This window comes from Cryptomeria japonica, chromosome 3, assembly GCF_030272615.1.
Source record: "Cryptomeria japonica chromosome 3, Sugi_1.0, whole genome shotgun sequence".
In the NCBI taxonomy this organism is placed as follows: Eukaryota; Viridiplantae; Streptophyta; class Pinopsida; order Cupressales; family Cupressaceae; genus Cryptomeria; species Cryptomeria japonica.
In genome coordinates this window covers 157,548,047-157,568,168 of record NC_081407.1, presented here as the reverse complement: position 1 = coordinate 157,568,168, position 20,122 = coordinate 157,548,047, and the positions used below count along the sequence as shown (strand labels likewise).

The 20,122-nt window shown below is 36.1% G+C and overlaps 1 protein-coding gene across 2 annotated transcripts in view; it reads left to right on the top strand.

Moving 5' to 3' along the window:
• Positions 1 to 20,122, top strand: part of LOC131031020 (uncharacterized) — a 114,781-nt gene that overhangs the window by 78,834 nt on the left and 15,825 nt on the right. The window lies entirely within an intron of this gene.

The following is a 20,122-nucleotide window of genomic DNA, read 5'->3' as shown; positions in this document are numbered from 1 at the left end:
CTTTTTCAATTTGCCAAAACTCAAACTTTCCTTTCCATGAGTTAGGCGATTTCTTTTGTGCCTTGCTCGTGTTTTAAATCCAAAAAATTCAAACTCTTTTTCCAAATTTCCTCTTCTTGTTGGGCAAACTGTTTTTGTATTTTATTCCTTTTGCTTTAATGCATTTTCTACCTCCAACACTTCGATGAATTTCACACTTGCCTTTGACTTTTGTTGTTCCACCCAATTTTAACCCATTTCACTTTTAACAATTTTTCTTGCATACCTGGGGTGGACTTTGCAAGTGTCTACGCAAGATTTATCACGAGGTAGGGCGGACTTTGCAAGTTGATAGGGAACCTTTGATGCATGGGTGAATTGCTTTGTGTTTTTCTTCCTGCTTTATTCACTTTTCATCTTGCCAAAACTTTTCCCTCCTAAGGCGGACTTTGCATGTGATTTGGAATTGATTTTACATGCCTAGGTGGACTTTGCAAGTTCTCAAGGAAGTTTTGACCTTGGCATGGGCAGACTTGAGGTGTATGCAAGGAAGATTTGCCACCTTGAAGGCAGACTTGACACTAGCACAAGGAAGTTTGTCAACCTACCAACGCGGACTTCATGATGTAATAAGGAACTTCACCCTTTGCCTAGGGCGGACATGCCATGGGGTTGAGGAAATCTGCCATACTTAACCAAGATTTTAAACTTTTCTCCTCTCCAAGTGCCGAGACTTAAACACTTTCCTTTCTCCTTCCTAGGGCGGACTTTGCCTAAGGATATGAATCTTCTTTACTTGCTAGGTTGATTGAACACTTTAGCCATATTTTCTTCATATTCCATGGGCTAACTTCACACATGAGCTGGGAATGTTCTTCTAATGCCAAGGGCAGACTTTACCTCTTGATAAGAAATTTCATGATCTTGCCATACTTGACCAAAATTCTTACCCTTTTCACAACACTTAATCACTTTGACACCCACCCTTAGGGCCGTCTTTACACAAGCACAAGGAAGAATTTGATCATGCTATGGCGGACTTTACACAAGTTCACGCATAATCTAGCATAGAGAGGGCAGACTTTGCAAAGTGCCACATAACTTTTGCCCATGGTATGGGCAGACTTTGCATGTGCACACATATGATTGCCCACCTGCGATGGGTGGACTTTGTGCAATACCACGCAACATTTCACATGCCTTGGTCTTAAAAAAGTTTCCTCTTTCCAGGCGACCTTCATGATTTGAACAAGGAAGTTCTTGATCTTGACTCCAAACTTGACCATTTCGCCATGATCTTTAAATTAGCTTTTCAGGAATACATCTTTCAGATTCGAAAACTATTCACAATTGGTGCATTTTGGACGAATTCTTCCAATCTTGACACTTCCTCTAACCTTGAAACCATCCATGATCAAAAAAGCAAAAAGCAACTTTCTACTTTTAGGAAAAAAGCAGGGCAAAAAAGCGAGTTCCCGGATTGGCCCCAAAATGCCAGAAACAAAACTTTCTAAATTTAGAAAAAAACAAAAATCCTAAAAAAGAAAGTTGTTAGAATTGACCCCGAGAAATTGTGTATTTACTCCCTTGACCTATTTGAGCCCATCTGCAGCATCAAAACACTGATTCGACCATTCCTTCACTTTTTGACTTTGGTGATTCCTCCAAATTTCGCAAAACTTGACTCATTTTTGAGTAGAGACTGGAGACCTAAGACGCCAAAAAAGCGAAAAAAAAACCAAAAAAAGGGGGTTCCCATTTGCAATGAGGCGATGTGTGATTACGTCACAACACTACGGTGGAACCCACCCAATGGGGCTATCACAACAACAACATCCCATGTATGTCCTCTGGAATCTGTCAATGAAACTCTGTACTTGTGATCTTTCAGATTGTGGCATTGAATCCATCTGAATCACTTGCACATCAAAGGTAAAGTTGCTTTGTGTGACCAGCATGTCAATCGATGTTATCTTCTCATCAACACCCTAAATATATTTGGCAATGGTGAACAACTTGTCTATCTTCATCGTGCTGATGTCTCACAAGTGCTACCTTCACTAGCCTTTGAACTTAAGCTTGCACCTCGTAATGCTCAATCTGTATACCCTCTTCGTCGACAAACATACATTGAAAGAGATGTTACGAAGGAAGTTGCGTGCTATCTAACCTCACCCAATCTTCTTCTTTGATACCCTAATATGTTGACAACCTCTTCAAGAAGCTGAGTTAAAATATATAGTACTGCGACCAAGTGAATGTTTGGTCCTCTTTGATGTTTGACATTGCACCTATCTTAACCAATTTTTTTGAAGGGTACAAGAATAAGAGCGGGTTTCAATATCTCTCTGTATACCTTGTAGGTGGAAATCCTTCTCATCACATTGCACTCTAGTCATGAAATATCTTCTCTCACTATTTTTGCTTTGGCTAACAAAGCATACAGCCTATCCACAATATCCTGCACTAACCCCGCCTTGGGAGGATTGGTTTTCTCCATGACCAAATGATGATGAAAAACTTTATTCAGCCTAGATTGTTGCATCAGCTTCTTGGGCGCATACTTTGAGATGATAGACGACATCGCTGAAAAATTGATCTGATAAGACATCTGAAAGATCCCCTACCCAATTTTTACCCAATTTGATCCAAACTCTGAAATTATTTGCAATTGTTTGTTTGCTGATAAAGTCTTTGGCCAGTTTTTGAGTGTTTTTGAATGATTCTTGAATGTTAAATGCAAGAAATTGCTGATACAAAATAGAATAATGCATAACACATAAATAAGACAAATGAGATGACTTTCTTTCACTTAAAAGGCCGATGTACTTACCATTAGCTGAGCATATAGGTCTGATACGAATTTCCAACTGATTGAATATGAAGATCAGTTCCAAAATTTAGCTAAAAAACCCCAAATACAACCTAGGGCTTGATGCCCTTATTTCCAAGATGGAACGACTGGCTGAGATAATGCTGGAAATGAGCTGTAGTGACCTCTAGAAGGTCTGATCTGCAATTAGCTGAAAAGGATCTGCCCTCAAGCTGATAAATCTGCAACTAGAACCCCAAATAATGCTGCCAACTACACATTGAAGCTGGATAATGCTGAAACCTATCACCAAGAGAGATGGGTCTTCGTCCAAATCTCCAAATTCTCCCAGAAGTTTGCGTTCCTAGAAGCTCCAAGCTGTTCAAACCCTCAAGTTTGCTGCTGCTCTCCAAAAAGGAGTCATAAGAATGAATCCAAAAGATAGGCAAAATGCTTTTTATCTTCTCCAAGAAAGTTCGATCTATTTTGAGGTTACTATTTGGCCCAAAAGTCATAAAATAACATTTAGGGTCTAATTGCTCATTGTGAACTTGACACCCTTTTAAAAACAACTTACTAGGATGGGGGGAAACTTTTCACTATTCCTCTTATGTTTCTCTGTTACTATTCACTTTTTACTATTCCCATAAGGCCAACTTTAATATTTCACTTTTAATCATGGATTCAACCCCATAACTCCAATCTGAAAGTCTCGTAAAGCTCCTTGCTAAGCTCCACAACCCCCGGTTGGGTCCCCAAACCACACTGCTGACCTACGAGACCCTGATAGTTGGCCAACCTCCGCCTCCGCTAAAGTCTGAGATGCCTAAGGAAGGGAGAGTACAACAACACAATCTTCCTCATTCTGATTTGACCCACTTAGGTATTTCTTTTCCTGCTCTTGTCTTCAAGAGGAATTTCTCACAGGAGGGGATTACAATGACGGTTGTTAATTTGAGAAAATGAATAATAGGAACGGGAGATACAATTTTGAGGGTAAGATGGAGAAGGAATGAGGTATCTTGGACATGGATGTTGAGGTAATGTACATAAGAATGGGATGTGAAGAAGGTTGAATATGTGACAAAGATTAGGACCTTGAAGGAAGAGCAGTGAATGGATAAGTAGGATAAGGAAAAGCAGAAATAGGTGACATGATCAAGGTCCTTGACCATGTTGAAGATGATGAGAAGACCACACCCTTTTTGATGACTGCTTTGAACTTTTTGATCCTAAGAGCTATGTGTGTATCACCTATAACCTTCTCTTTCTCCCGTTTCTCTTTTTCATTACCTTTGTTATTTCCTGCAGTTCTCATATCTACTATTATGGGTGGAGAAAAAGATGAAGGAAGCACACTTGCTTGAGGGGGCTATGATGCATGGGCTGAAGTTTGTTTCTTGTTCCTTGCTGTCACTGAAGTTTTTTGGCAATTGTTTCTTGTAGAAACACTTTGCTTTGATCCATGACCACCTTAGCTTTTTCTTGATTTGAAGCATTCTCCTTGATGGATCAATTGATTGAAGGCAAAGGCTGCTGATCCATATTGGCCACTATAAAATGAGGAGACAATAGTTCAGTTTGGTATCTGAAAGATCTTCAGGTACTTCTGAAGAGAAATTATAATTTGTTGTATATTAATTACAAAGGAGACGAAGGTTCCTTATATAGAAATTACAAGAAGATCTTTCCATAACGGAACCAATCAAGAATAGAAACACGAAAGACAAAATAGAAACTTCCTAAAACTAACTAAATGTAATGTCCCCACTTTGAAATAGAATTTAATGATAAATAATAATAATAAAATTTAAATATTAAAGAATATAATTAAAATTTAATTAAGTTAATGAATGGTCAAAAGACAAAAATGAAAAGTTGCGACTCCTTCAAACATGAGATATAAAAGGGAGAAGAGAACCTCATTTGAGGGGGGAGAATTTGAGAATCAGAAGTGCAGATCTGATTGTGAAAGGTTGTGTCCCTTTCAAAGGGCAGAAATAATAAAGAGTTGTACTCTTTCAAAGGGTGCTAATGGTTAAAGGGTGTGTCTCTTGCCAAAGGACATACATGATGAAGAGGTGTGACCTCTCCCTCACATTGAGAGATATAAAGGAAAGGAATCAAAAGCCTCTAGTGACATCACCATCAATCAGATCAGATCAGAACTGTTATTAAGTTACAGGCATTAAGATCCTTGTTCTTGGTGGTATGCATGGAGATGTGCTTAATTTGTATGCTTAATATATGACGCCTGATAATGTTCTTATGCAGAATTTAATAGTAATGTTAATATAGACTGCAATATGTATGACAGTCAATGCCTTTCTATGACTAACTAATCATGTGACAATTAAGTAAATTATATGATGGAGTCTGTAATACCTTTTAATCTCATCATCCAATTATGGAGGGAGAATACAAGGAAGCAAGAGCACTAGGCTCCAGCAGGTATGCCAACCCCGAGTGTGGGCCAAGAGGCCAAGTTGATGAGGTCTTTGCTGCTCTTGGGCTTGTTGGAGAGGGATAGACTCAAGGCGTCTTGTGTGAATCTCCTTGAGCTCCATAATGGGGACAGGTGTAGGGAGAGAAAGGGATGTTGAATCCTTCATATAAACTGGGCAATATATAAAGAATGTTGAATATATGATCTATCGTAACATAATGGAAATGTTGACTAACCTGTTGTGCAGGTTCCAGTTAACCTTTAGTTGACAATATTGTCCCTCTATTGTATTTACTATGCACTAAAATTGTGATTCTAGGTCAGAATATAAGAGCGTCCCATGAGGGGGCAGTACAGCTTTCCATCTGCTAGTCTCCTTGTTTTCATTGTCACCTCATAATATATACATTTTGGACTCTAGAATAGGAAGGTTCATGGCATTTTGTTAATATTGGTGCAGAAGTACTGACATTTTAAAGCAATCCTAACTCAATATGTACATGGAAGTCATCTAGAAGCAGCACTCTTACACTTTAGACTTACTTGAGCACATGACTTGGTAGGCTTTGACTACCCCACCTGTCTTTAACAATAAAGTTTTAATTGGCAAGCATGCACTACTGTCTCAAGGCAAAATAGATACCCATCTTCATCAAAACAACAGGCTAATGACAGTGGAGGAGGGCCAAGCCTTCAAAATGCTATTTGCAGGTTGGTGGACAATAGATAGTAAATCAATGCACATTTGACAATTGTTTGAGTGAGAATGGATGACTTTATGGTCATGAATAATTATGAATCAAGTTCTAGCCATCACCTGTAATCTATACCGGTGCAGTTATATTTTTAATTAAAAAAATTGCTTAAAAATGAATTTTTTATTTTTTTCTTAGGCACATTAAAAAGGGTTACATCCAACTTCTGAAGCAGAAAATCTGTTATGAGCTCATTTACAGAAATGTATCAGTCTGCATTTGAGTGAATAAGAAGTTTGCTGTGACTACAGAGTACATACGTTGCAAAAATATATTCATCCATAAAATGACAAAACCAATAACTAGAAGCAACTTTATATTGTTATGCTAATGATTTCAATTTTCATTACATGGTTGCTAAGCTGCAGTCTATATGTTAAATACCATATGTCAACCTGGCAGCTACATTTCAAATCTATACTGGAAAATAGCTATGGCCTTCAGGAAAGCTCCCAGGGATCATCTTGCTTCATGTGAACTGGAGCTGGTTTCTTAAGTGCTTCTATATTGTGCACCCAGTCAGAAGCCCTTATTAAGTACATCTTGTACCCAGTCAGAAGCCATTATTAAGTGCCTTAATCTAGTGCCCAGTCTCAAGCCATTAGCTGACTGTTGGCTTGGAGGATTTTTTCTCATTAATACTTGTAGTACGGTTAAATAACCGATATCTCTTAATTGAAACCCTAGATTGATCTATGTATTGGAGTAGTCCCCTTACACAATTTCCTAGGCTTATCATTATCAACTAACTTTTGTAACTCTGGATCTTGTGAGAATGTGATGGTTTTCAACTGATTCTGCTCCTCTTGGTCCCATAATTCCATTTTCATATTGACTAAAAGATGTGTGATTTTATTTCCTTATCTTCTGATAGGATATAATTTGATATCATTTATGACTTAGAATTAATTCTCCATACACTTTTCTTAATTTCAAATTTTGACAACGCTTCCTTTCTAGCATTGTTATTCAAATTAAAAGGGGAAGCTCTTCTGAAAAAAAAACCTAATTTGAAAAAAAAACCTAATTTGAGCAATATCTACTTGCCATATCGTATATACAATCTTGGTAGTGTTTTTTGGGGGTGGCTCACACATAACAAACAAACTTAAAAGTTGTGTCTTCTTGGATTCACCTAGGGCAAAAGACTAACACACACTTCTACTCAAGGCAAGAGGTTCTTATGCTTTTTTGACCAAAAGAAAACCATACTACAATTGCTATGCTGACTCTGTTCAGCTAAAGGCAGAATTTTTGTAGTGCAAGTACACATAAAGCTAGGATTGATTTAAAATTTTAGACAATATGGATGACTTGGTAAATTAGAATAGGGGAATAGCATACAAAGCTATCCACTTCACTATGAGTTGCAATACAAAGTTTATAGGTAACAATAAGAACACTTCAATTCACTCTATCTACACATCATTAGACGTAATGAGCTAAAGAGACATTCAAAGTTGTGGCACTGAACTTGACACCTATTGCAATAGAAAGCTTCCAATAATAGTTAAGCAATATTCAACTAATAAAAAGACAATAAAACATAAATGTGCAGGATACTTCAACAGCAATTGGAGTAGCAAAATTAGCATACTAAATTTTGTTGAATGATACCAAATGATAAATTAAGTATGATACCAAATGATAAACTAAGTGCCAAGAGCACTTATATATAAGCATTTAAGACATTGCATGTGATATCCCTTGTAGAGTCTAATCACAGTCAAGCTCAAGGAATATTATCAAACACTTGGCATACAATATCTGGAGCTGCTGTTAAAAGTTTTCTGATTGTCTTCTTTGAGTTTGTAGGCTGCAAATGACGTTATTGAATGCTTCTAACAATGCAAGGTTGTTATGGAAATGATATACTAGCTGCTTCAGATCTTTGACATACATGTAAATGACTGAAATTAACTAGTACAGCTAGTTAGCATAAAGACAAACACTTATCATGCTTCCCAATATACATCTACAGCCATTAGGCATTTTAGCAAACAGTTGGCATACAAGCTTTATGCTAACAATAAATCTACTTCAATGCCTTAAACTGATTACAAGGATGATGCAAACTACCTCCATTTACAATGCTAATGATGCTGATTAAGACAATAGAGAATACTAACATGAAATCATGAAGCTATTACAACATAATCATCAAATGTGAAAACCTGGAAATGATGGCAGCCTAGATAGGTGGATTGATTCCTCTTAATGACCTTGCTCTTGTCTTCAATGATGAGGTGCCTAGACTCCCAACCTCCCAGCAACACTTCTCTAATTTATTCAGAATTTTTGGTGGTCACTAATGCCAAAATCGAACTAACCCCAGGGCACATATCTCACATGAGGTACAGCTGGGATATGCAACAGCTATACGGCTTGTTAAGGAAAGTCAACACCTTGCAAAGGCCTGTGCAAATCTTGTTCTTCAGTTTGATTATTAAACTTCTTCAATTTGCTGTTAAAAACTCCTTGTATTTCCCTCCAATTTGCCCAAATAGAACCTCTGTATGAAGCTCTCTTGTATGCCAAATTCAATGGATATTTCACCACCTAAAATGGCTGCTACATTGAAGGATTCTCACTCTCCAATGGCTGATTGCAGACAGAAACCCTTGGCTTCTCCTCACAATTCATGAAATGAAGAAAATGGCTCAATAGAATGAAATCGATTTTGGCTTGAAGACTTATATACTCCTCATAAGTTTGATTTCCAAGGAAAAGCATTAAAATAACATTTAAAATGTTTTTCATTTCCTACTTAGGAAATCTTTTAATTTTTAATTAATAATGGACCCCATAATTAATTGTATTAATGGCCCCCTTTTCAATGATGACCCTCAAGATATTAAGTTATAACTTAATAATATGACCCTTTTAATAATTAATTATCATTTGAGCCCATCCAACATTAATAACTTCTTTAATATACATTATTTCTCAATTCCATCTGAACTAGGGTCAACCACTGCATCCACTGTCCATTTGACTGTCTTATTAAAAATAGAAAGGGTCCCTCTTGATCAACCTCCGACTTACTATAAATAGTAAGTGTTAATGCATGATAGCTTCGGTAAGATAAATGGCTGAATGAGAGATAAATGAAGTCTCTCATTCAATCATTTATCCTATTGATAAACTATGATGAAAAACTTCAAGCTATTGTTCCTTCATTTGATGATCATTCTTCATTTGTATATATTCAATCTACTTAGTTCGATCAATGCTTAACTATCGATAATCATCCTATAGCATAGAATACCGATTAATATCGGTTTACACTATAACGTATGGACCTCGATTAATATCGGTTATCATATTAACTGTGATCTTCGATTATTATTGGGCTAACCAATGTATCCCGATTTATATCGGTTGATATATTAAACAATGAACAATAATGGTTATCGGGATTAAATAGTATACAACGATTGGTATCGAGTGGCAAATTAAGCATACACCGATTGGTATCGGGTTAAGTATACACCGATTGGTATCGGGTGGCAAGTTAAGTATACCCCAATTGGTATCGGGTTGTTAATTAAAGCATACGCTGATTGGTAATTGCAACGATGAGTCAAAGGGTGCGATCAAGTAATGTCTTGATCGGTCATGTCTAAAAGACATGACCGTTCAAGGCATTGCTTGATCCTCTTTGCTTGCATATACATATCAATCGACATTTGTGAGAAGGACATCGAAATCAATAAATGCTCTTCTCACCTGCAATATAAAAGAAGATAATCAGATTTATCATATTAAATAGATAATACATAGTTAAAAGAAAAGATAAACTAGAATATAACTTGCATTTTGAATTGAGAATTGAATAACATTTACATGGTATCAGAGCTATAGTTAAATCGAACCTGAGGCTGTTCAATTTTGTGGAAAATTCAAAACAAGCATATATTCAACATCACAATTCTTCTAATGGCTAGCGCTATCAAATTTGAAGATAGACTCGGAGGAGGTGATGACTTCTCAGCATGGAAGTTCAGAATTCAGATGATTCTAAAAGAAAATAAAGTTGAATCATTTGTAAAAACTGAAACTGCAGAACTTAAGATTGAACCTGACAAAATAACTCGGAGAGAGGGAAATGAAAAGGCCATCAAAATCATAGTTGATGGGGTGAGAAATAATATTATGCCCATCATAAGGAAACATGAAACGACCTACAACATGTTCAAAGCACTTGAAGATGCATTTGAGATATCCAATGCTAGCAGAACCTTAGCTTTAAAAAGAGAAATAAATCACATAGCCATGATCAAAGGAGAATCAGTCAATGCCTACTTCATGCGAATATCAACCCTAAGGGATGAACTAGCAACTCTTGGATATGAGATCTAAAGCAAAGAATTAACACTCATTGCTCTAGATGGGTTGCCTAGTATATGGGAAACATTCGTCCAAGGCATCAGTGCAAGGGATGAATTTCCAAAATTCGATAGGCTAAAGGTAGACTGTCTTCAAGAAGAATCAAGGTTAAATAAGAAAGGGATCAAGCAAAAGAATATAGATGAAGATCTCCAAGTTCTAAATACAAACTCAAACAAGAAAAGTAAGCAAAAACAATTTAGGAAGAGAAAAGGTCGTCATGGCAAGAACACCATCAAGAAGGACCTTTCACAAATTCAATGTTACAGATGTGACAAATGTGAGCACTATGCTGCCAAATGTCCAGAAAGAGCCAAACAACAAGCCACATTTGCCAAAACAGGAAAATCTAAAAGGGAAGAAGACCTCGAGAAGTATGTACTCTATTCAGCACTTACAAACCAAGCATCAAACAAAGTTAACTCCATGATAGAGGAGAATGATGAGGAAGTGACTATCGGAGATGACTCCACACATCCAGTCAGAGGAGTTGGAACCTGCACCATCAAACTAAAGTCAGGTGTATCATTACAACTTAAAGGAGTACTATATGTCCCAGGCATCAAGAGAAACCTAGTCTCCATATCAGCACTAGAGGATAATGGATATAGAGTGACCTTCATGGACAACAGAGTGTTGGCTTGGCCAAAGAATTCAAAGATAGTTAAAACTATTGGTCAAAGACAAGGCTACTTGTATGAGCTGTGCACAGAGCCCAACTTAGTCCTAATCCATGAAACTACAGATGCTAATGAAGTTTGGCATAGAAGAGTAGGCCACCTGAATTTTAGAGCCTTATCATCAATGGGAAACCTTGTCACAGGCCTACCTAAGTTAAAGCAATATCATTCAGGGGCATGCAAAGGATGTGCCCTAGGTAAAAATACTAAGGGCGCTTTTCAAAATAGTACTAGGAAAACAAGTAAAATTTTAGAGTTAGTGCATTCTGATGTATGTGGACCCATGTCTGTACCTTCTTTAGGGGGATTTTTGTATTATGTAATATTTGTTGATGACTACTCTAGATAAACTTGGATCTACTTTTTGAATTGTAAAGAATCAGAAGAGATCCTCAATAGGTTTAAAGAATTCAAATCACTAACAGAGAACTACTCAGGAAATAAAATTAAAACCCTAAGAACTGATAATGGGGGGGAATACACATCAAAATTATTTAAAGATTTTTGTAAAAAATCAGGGATTAAGAGGGAGTTAACAATACCTTATAATCCTCAACAAAATGGGGTAGCTGAGAGGAAAAATAGGACAATCGTAGAAGCTGCCAAAGCTATGATTCTTGATCAGAATCTAAATGTCAATCTTTGGGCATAAGCAACTAGCACTGCTGTATATATTCAAAATAGATGTCCTCACTCCCATCTTGAAGATAAAACCCCTGAGGAAGTCTTTACTAAATCAAAACCAGATATCAGCCACCTTAGGATATTTGGATGCCCTGTCTATATTCATGTACCTAAGGAGAAAATATTAAAATTAGAGCCTTCTGGAAAAAGGGGAATACTTGTAGGATATAGTGAAACCTCCAAGGCCTACAGGATCTATATACCTGGTCAAAAGAATATTGAACTAAGTAGGGATGTGATCTTTGAAGAAGACTTAGCCTTCAAAAGAGCCCAAAGCTCACTAGAACCTGAAGTCTATATCCCTACCCCTAGCGTAGATGAAGACCTTGCTCCTGAGCTTCAGAGCGAGAGTCTTGAGGAAAATGAAAATGAAACTCAAAACCCACCTAGAGAAAATTTCAAGAAAAGACCACTATGGGCCACCAAAATTGTAGAAGAAGCTCAAAAGTATGCTGCCCCTTTAGGGACTTTTAGAGAAAGGAAAAGGCCTAACAAACTGACCAACTATGTCGCTCTCCTGAATAATCTCTCAAGAGCAAAACCTACTAATGTATCAGATGCACTTAAACATCAAGTATGGAAGAATGCCATGACTGAAGAATACCAATCCATTATGAAAAATGAAGTTTGGGAAGTTATTCCTAGGCTGACTGGCAAATTTGTTGTCATCTCAAAATGGCTCTTCAAAGTCAAGCACGCTGCAGATGACAGCATTGAGAAACATAAAGCTAGATTTGTAGCCAGAGGGTTTTCTCAAAAGGAAGGAATTGATTATGAGGAAACATTTGCACCTGTAGCCAGATACACTTCAGTAAGAGTAGTCTTAGCCATTGCAGCATCAAAGGGATGGAAAGTTCATCAAATGGATGTTAAGACAACATTCCTTAATGGAGAGATCTCAGAAGAGGTATACCTAGAGCAACCTGAAGGGTTTGAGATTCATGATGCAGAGTCACATGTGTGTAGACTCAAGAAAGCTCTCTATGGGCTTAAACAGGCTCCCAGGGCCTAGTATGAAAGAATTGATACCTATCTCTCAAAATTAGGCTTCTCCAAGAATGATGCAGATCCTAATCTCTACTATAGATTCAGTTTAGGCTCAACCATGATATCCTGGATCAGCAGAAAGCAGTCTTCTGTGGCTCAGAGTTCCACCGAAGCCGAATATATTGCAGCTTCCATGGCTGCCTAAGAGGCAGTATGGCTTAGGAAGTTGCTTGTGGGATTGTTTGGAGAGCCTATGAAACCTACGATCATTCATTGTGACAATCAGAGCTGCATAAAACTTTCAGTAAATCCAATGTTCCATGACAGATCCAAGCATATTGAGATTCCATACCACTATGTGTGAGATATGGTAGACAGGAATGTGATCCAATTAGAATATGTTTGTACAGGAGATCAAACTGCAGATATTTTGACCAAACCTCTTTCTAGAGTGAAGGGTGATCACTTCAGAAAAGGTTTAGGTATGATAGAAAGGTAATTTGCTTTGTAATCTGTATTTACATATCAATAAGATGTTTAATGTGTAAACTTCTTTGTCATGATAGGACATTGTGGATTTTATCCCCTGGGTTCATATCTAAGAGGTGACGATCTCTCAAGATAATGAACACTTGTATGTAGACATTATAAGGTGACGATCTTATGATGTCCAAACCAGTTATCATGTTGGATCTCTGGTATGTCATGGATGTGGCATGATTGTGTTGTGGTAAAACATTTGTATAAGATGTTAGTGCACATACCACAACTTGGATAAGATGAGAATTTAATCATTCTCATATGTTTATCCTTAAGTATTGCATGTTTAGGCAATACTGATATCACATGCTTAGGTGATATCTTGTCATCACAAGATTGATGTGATGAACATTTGTATCACGTGTTTAGGTGATACTTCATATCATGTGATTAGGTGATATGATTTTCTAAAGAGTCAGATTGTGTAAAGAATACTAACCATCATTTGAATTGTGATGCTTGATATATTGTTTTTCATTTATCTTACCTAGCTAAGAGGGAGTGTTAACGCATGATAGCTTTGGTAAGATAAATGACTGAATGAGAGATAAATGAAGTCTCTCATTCAATCATTTATCCTATCGATAAACTATGATGAAAAACTTCAAGCTATTGTTCCTTCATTTGATGATCATTCTTCATTTGTATATATTCAATCTACTTAGTTCGATCAATACTTAACTATCGATAATCATCCTATACCATATAATACTTATTAATATCGGTTTTCACTATAACATATGGACCCTTATTAATATCGGTTATCATATTAACTGTGATCACCGATTATTATCGGGCTAACCAATGTATCCCGATTATTATCGGGCTAACCAATGTATCCCGATTTATATCGGTTGATATATTAAATAGTGAACAATAATGGTTATCGGGATTAACTAGTATACACCGATTGGTATCAAGTGGCAAATTAAGCATACACCGATTGGTATCGGGTTAAGTATACACCGATTGGTATCGGGTTGTTAATTAAAGCATACACCGATTGGTAATTGCAACGATGAGTCAAAGGGTACGATCAAGTAATGTCTTGATCGGTCATGTCTAAAAGACATGACGGTCAAGGCATTGCTTGATCCTCCCTGCTTGCATATACATATCAATCGGCATTTGTGAGAAGGACATCGAAATCAATAAATGCTCCTCTCACCTGCAATATAAAAGAAGATAATCAGATTTGTCATCTTAAATAGATAATACATAGTTAAAAGAAAAGATAAACTAGAATATAACTTGCATTTTGAATTGAGAATTGAATAACATTTACAGTAAGTATATGAAAATGAGCCCAAACGAAGTCCAATTTGAGCCAAACGAAGACCAAACTGGAACATACTGAATTCTGGAGAAGACAAGACCCTCCATTAACCGAGCTTCTGGCTCAGAAGACCCTCTATCCACAATTATTAGCCTATGAGGGTCAGAATGATAGGCTAATCACTCAAGAATAGGAACGAGCTAAAAAGGGGACATTACATTGCATGGAAAACAATAAAAAACTAACTAAAACTTCTACACTATAAATAGATTGTTTGCATGTGGAACAAGCTTATCACACAATTCTATCCACAAATACTAAACCTTAAATCACACAATCTTTAGATAAACCTTTGATAAGGATGACTATCAGCTAACAATAGACCTTCCCAAAGATTGTATAAAAATAGTTGATCTATAAATAAACACTAAAAATTGACTTCGCAGAATTTTCTCATATTCTCAAAAACAGTGATAGCTAAAAATAATTCTGGCTATTAAAATAGCATTTGAGATTAAGTTTTGGTGATGATTTTGATGAAGCTTTTATGCTCTGACAATGGTTAACTGTCTGAAGAAACATTTGAAGGTGTGACAATTTGATATATTGAATCTGAAAAATCTTTTGATCTTTACACCAAACCTTAGATGAAATATCTTGAAAACTGTAACATTTATTCTTCATCAGCTTTGCAAGTTTTACAACACCAAACTTCTATGACAGTATCTTTTGATGAAGACGGATGATGGACCTTGAAACACTCCAAATGACAACTTCTCGCTGTTTGTTCTGAAAACTGAAACCTAACACTGAATATCGGCTCTTAATAGGTCAACATTTGCTGTTGTACTTCTGATAATATGACTGATTTTTCGGGAACTTCGAAGAGGAAGGGACACCAAAGGTAAATGCAAGAATTGGAAATTAACCTCAAAACCCTAAGCATCACCAGTGAATTTGAAAATCTGACTTGAAAACTCTTCTGGAAGGTGATTGAGATCACTCCTGAATGTTTAATGAATATTGCTTGAAATTGCTGATCTACTGCTGCCAAATGGAACAAATGATCAAGATCTATTTCTGAATGCATGTCATCTGTTATTTCTCTTTTCAATTATCTCTGTATAGCATTGCTTTTTCTGCCCTTTAATCGGCTAACTAAAACTGATTTCACCTCTGTACTGAATATGTAATCATTTGCTTTATTGAAAAATTGCATCTTGTGATGCAAGAGCGTGTTTATAAATAGCAATTGCAGCCCATTTACATAATTTAGTCAGCCTCAATAAGAAAATGTTCAGCTACCAATCATGTATGTGTGAACTTGTTTTAAAACTTGCTCATGCCTTTGCAGACATTTGTCATCAAAATTCATCAATTCTTCATCCTGGTGCACACCTTTCACCTTGATTGTGACTTTGGCTTGCGAAAATTAGTCTTCTTTTTGATGAGCACATGTCTCTGTGTGTGGCAGACTTTCACCATCAAAGTTTCATGTCTGGCCTTAGTGGCGTGTGTGCCTGGCTGTTGTTTTTCATCATTTGTCAAACAAAATTTTTCTCTCTATTCTGTGGCGAATGATTTATATACACAACCATTATAAATGTTGTAAAAATATGATTAAATGTTCTAGCGCACTTGCCTCATTCTCTATCTGCACTTTTTCAAACCTGAAAACATGTCTGTGTCCTCCACACCTGTACTCCTGCTCCTTACACTGGCATGTGCCTTTCTAATGCACGCAATTTTTGTTTTGAAAACCCTGCTTCCAGTCTCTAAGGCATGCAATCAGTCAACGTGAAGATAAATTAGTTGGCAAAATCTGATTTGTATTTCCTGGTGTGCACCTCTATTAATAGGGGGTTTCTATGATATCAAAAGACGTGAATCAACTCTGTTGGCCTTCATTAAGGCATGCTTCAATAGACACATTCATATTTTTGTTGACCTGTACAAAAGCATGTGGCCAAACAAGGGCATGCATGCTTTTGACATGAAAATAATTTGGTTCTGCCCTAAGTGTGGGACTGTATATAATTCATAGAAGCAATAGTCTGCAAAAAATCCAAATTATACCTGATTAATTGTGAATCTTGGAGTGAGCCGATTTATTCCCCGAAAAAATCCCGATTCATAAAAAAATTGTTGGCCAATCGCTGATCCAATTTTCAATGATTTTTTGCATTTAAATCATGTTAAAAACCCCCAAAAATGGCAAAAAAGGTGAAAAAAATCATTGTAAAATGTTGCAAAACCCTAGAAAAACTTGTGAAATTACTAAATTGCTTAGAAATAGTGTTGATCCGAGATGAAATCAGAGTCAATGTGGAATCAACGTTGAAAAAGTTTGTCATTTTGTCCATTTTCAGGGAGGTTCATCATTCCCCACACTTCACTTGTTCAAACCCATGAGCTCAATGACCCAACAAAGGCAAAAAGCCCGCGAAATCAATGGCCCAGCAGGGGTTTGAATCTTGGTTGCTGCCTCACCAATGTAGTGTTTCTATCACAACACTAAACATCCGAAGACATATATAATATATATAGATATAGAGATATGATTTATAATTTATAATTTATAATTGATATAGTTAATTTTTACTCAAACAAAGACATACAATTCATTATGTGAGCAATATATCCAAAGTGCTCCATGAAATAAATCTGAATGACAACAAACAAGCTTACATAGTTGTAATAAAAGAGCCTCCAACACACAATCATTAAAATTTGTCTCTACCTAAAATAGTAGTTGCAAGCAAAGTATTGCCAAAAGCAGTGGCTTGCTAATCTTTTACTTCAGCTAAACAAATGCCTTTTGTTGAATTCTACCCCATATAAAAGACTTACCAATTGCTATCAGGGAATATAAAGCATTGCAACTGTGGAATATGATTTGATAAGCTTTCTCAAATATTGAACTACCCTAGAAAACTCCTTGCCTCAATCACAATGAAAGTCTTGGATCACTTCAAAATGGCTTCCACTTTTACTAAATTTCTAACAATAGCTGGATCTCTGTCTGATAAATTTTGATCTTGGCTACTTCATAGACTTGAACAACTATTTGGTGACTGCCTTTTAAAAAAGTTAAATGAATATTTGCCTATGTAATCAGTAATATGAATATAAACAACAAAAATCTATTTTCTATAATTCATGGGCTAAACTCTATTTTATTTACTCCATATATCTCTATGCTATGGAAATGCCCTTAAGTTTTTAAAAAAAGTAGTTTGTGTTTATTTTTCTACAATATTTTACAATTTTTTGAAATCCAATTTTTTACCCATTTTTTCAAAAACTTATACTTTTGGTTTGTCAATTTTTTCCCCAAATGATTTTTGTTACTATGATATAAAGCATTGCAATTGTGGAATATGATTTGATAAGCTTTCTAGATTATTGAATTAACCCTACAAAACTCCGGTGCCATCTATTGGGGGGATTATTTGCACCCGCCCCATAGTGCAATCATAAGTCAATACTTATAATTACACTATGGGGCGGGTGCAAATAATCCTCCGCATAGCCAGAACCGAAAACTCCTTGCCTCAATCACAACGAAACTCTTGGATCACTTCAAATTTCAAAATGGCTTCCACTTTTACTATTTGTCTGTTAACTTTTGATCTCAGTTACTTCATAGAGTTAGTTAATATTTGATCTCAGACTTAGACAACTATTTGGTGTATGTCCTCTTAAAAAGTTAATTGATATTTTCCTATGTAATCAGCAATATGAATATAAACAACAAAAAAATATTTTCTACAATTCATGGGTTAAACTCTATTTTGTTTGCTCTTTATATCTCTATGCTATGGAAATGCCCTTAAGTTATTTAAAAAATAGTTTTTGTCTCTTTTTCTACAATTTTTTATGTTTTTTTGTAAATCCGATTTTTTCCCGATTTTTTGCTCGATTTTATCCCCATGTCTTCAAAAAATCTTATACTTTTGGTTTGCCGTTTTTTTCCCCAAATGATTTTTGCTACTATGGACTATATATGACAACAAACTATAATTTTAAAACTTCTTGTCTGCCTTTTCAACACCATGCAACTATATATATCTGGCAGAAAATTACCAAAACCAACCTCTCCTTGATCTCAGATTTTGAAAACAACAAAACACTGAGATCTGAGAGGCCTTTACCTTCAGACTTTGCTGAAACCCTAGAAGAAGGATGTCAACTGTCAACACCATCAATCCTCTTCCATTTGGTGTGCCTTTATATGTACTTTCACTCTTTACATCTCATAGATGCATCACTTTATTTGAAAATCTGGACAGCAGCAAACAAACATATGCCTGCAATATTATACACTTAACCTTTGTTTGCTTTCTTCACACCATCCTCTACTCAACTGGAGAATATAGTCTGGAGCTCTGAAAGTGTTCGCAACTTCTTCATCAATTAAACTCTGTTCTTTGCCATATGATGGCATTTGAAAAGTCTTATCTGTTTATCCTGCAAAGATATGAACATGAGATGACAAAAACGACATAGAAGAACAAGACATTGTAAAACATGATTTGTGATCAGATGAAGCTTGAAACATGACACATTATGAAAAGTTTCATATGGGTGCCACACATCCTTGATTAATTTTGGAATCTTCTTCCATGTCCAAAACTTTTCATTGCTTATCTTTTGCCATTAGTAAGCCTAATGAGAGTGCTCTTACCTCAGCAATATTGTTAGTGTTTCTTCCATGATTTTTGGCATATGCTAAATCATATGGTTATTATCATTCCTAAATACGTCTACCCCACACCCGCACCTCAATGTGGGCCTGGCTTAAGTTTCCCTGCTTCATTAATATTTAGCTTGATTCTGCCCTCTTGAGGCAGTGTCTACGACATTTAATTTTTTAGACTTCTGCTATTAAGCTCCATCCCTCTATTTACCCTTGTGAGGGATGTACCAAAAGTGAGTTATTCAATGTGTAAATTTGAAGTACATTCAATATGTAGATGTATATTGTAACAATGCAAAATGTTTTATAAACAATAGTCAATTTAACATGCAAGATGATTCTTATAATCTTGTAAATATGACTCGCCAACTTTGCATAAATGTTTCCTGATGTATGCCTTAACACAGAAACTCCAAAACTAACATACTGAATCGTAACTGCTTATTCATTCCCTCCATTCCTTCATGTCAAAAGACATCCCCAGATGGGGATGCGAAATAGGTGTTTGTGTCAGCTCACGAAGTTCTACTTATTATTGTCTTGTTTTACTTTTTATTTGGAAGGTGAACACGTCTCTTAATTTATAATCTTTATATTACTTAATTAATATCTGAACTTAGATTATTATCTACCTTTTTGCTCTATGCACTCTACCTTCTGATTTCTGAACGTGAAAATAATTTCAAAACTAACGTGTCGTTCACAAAGTTACCTTCCATTGATTAACCTTTTTTTAATAAAAGGCTAAAGAGGTAAGATTTCATGCATGTGGATCATTTCTAACAACTTTGTAAGTCTAAGGCAACAGAATAAAACAAAGTTTACTACTCGCTTCCTTTTAAAGATGTATGCCTCGTGTTGTGACTCTAAGCATT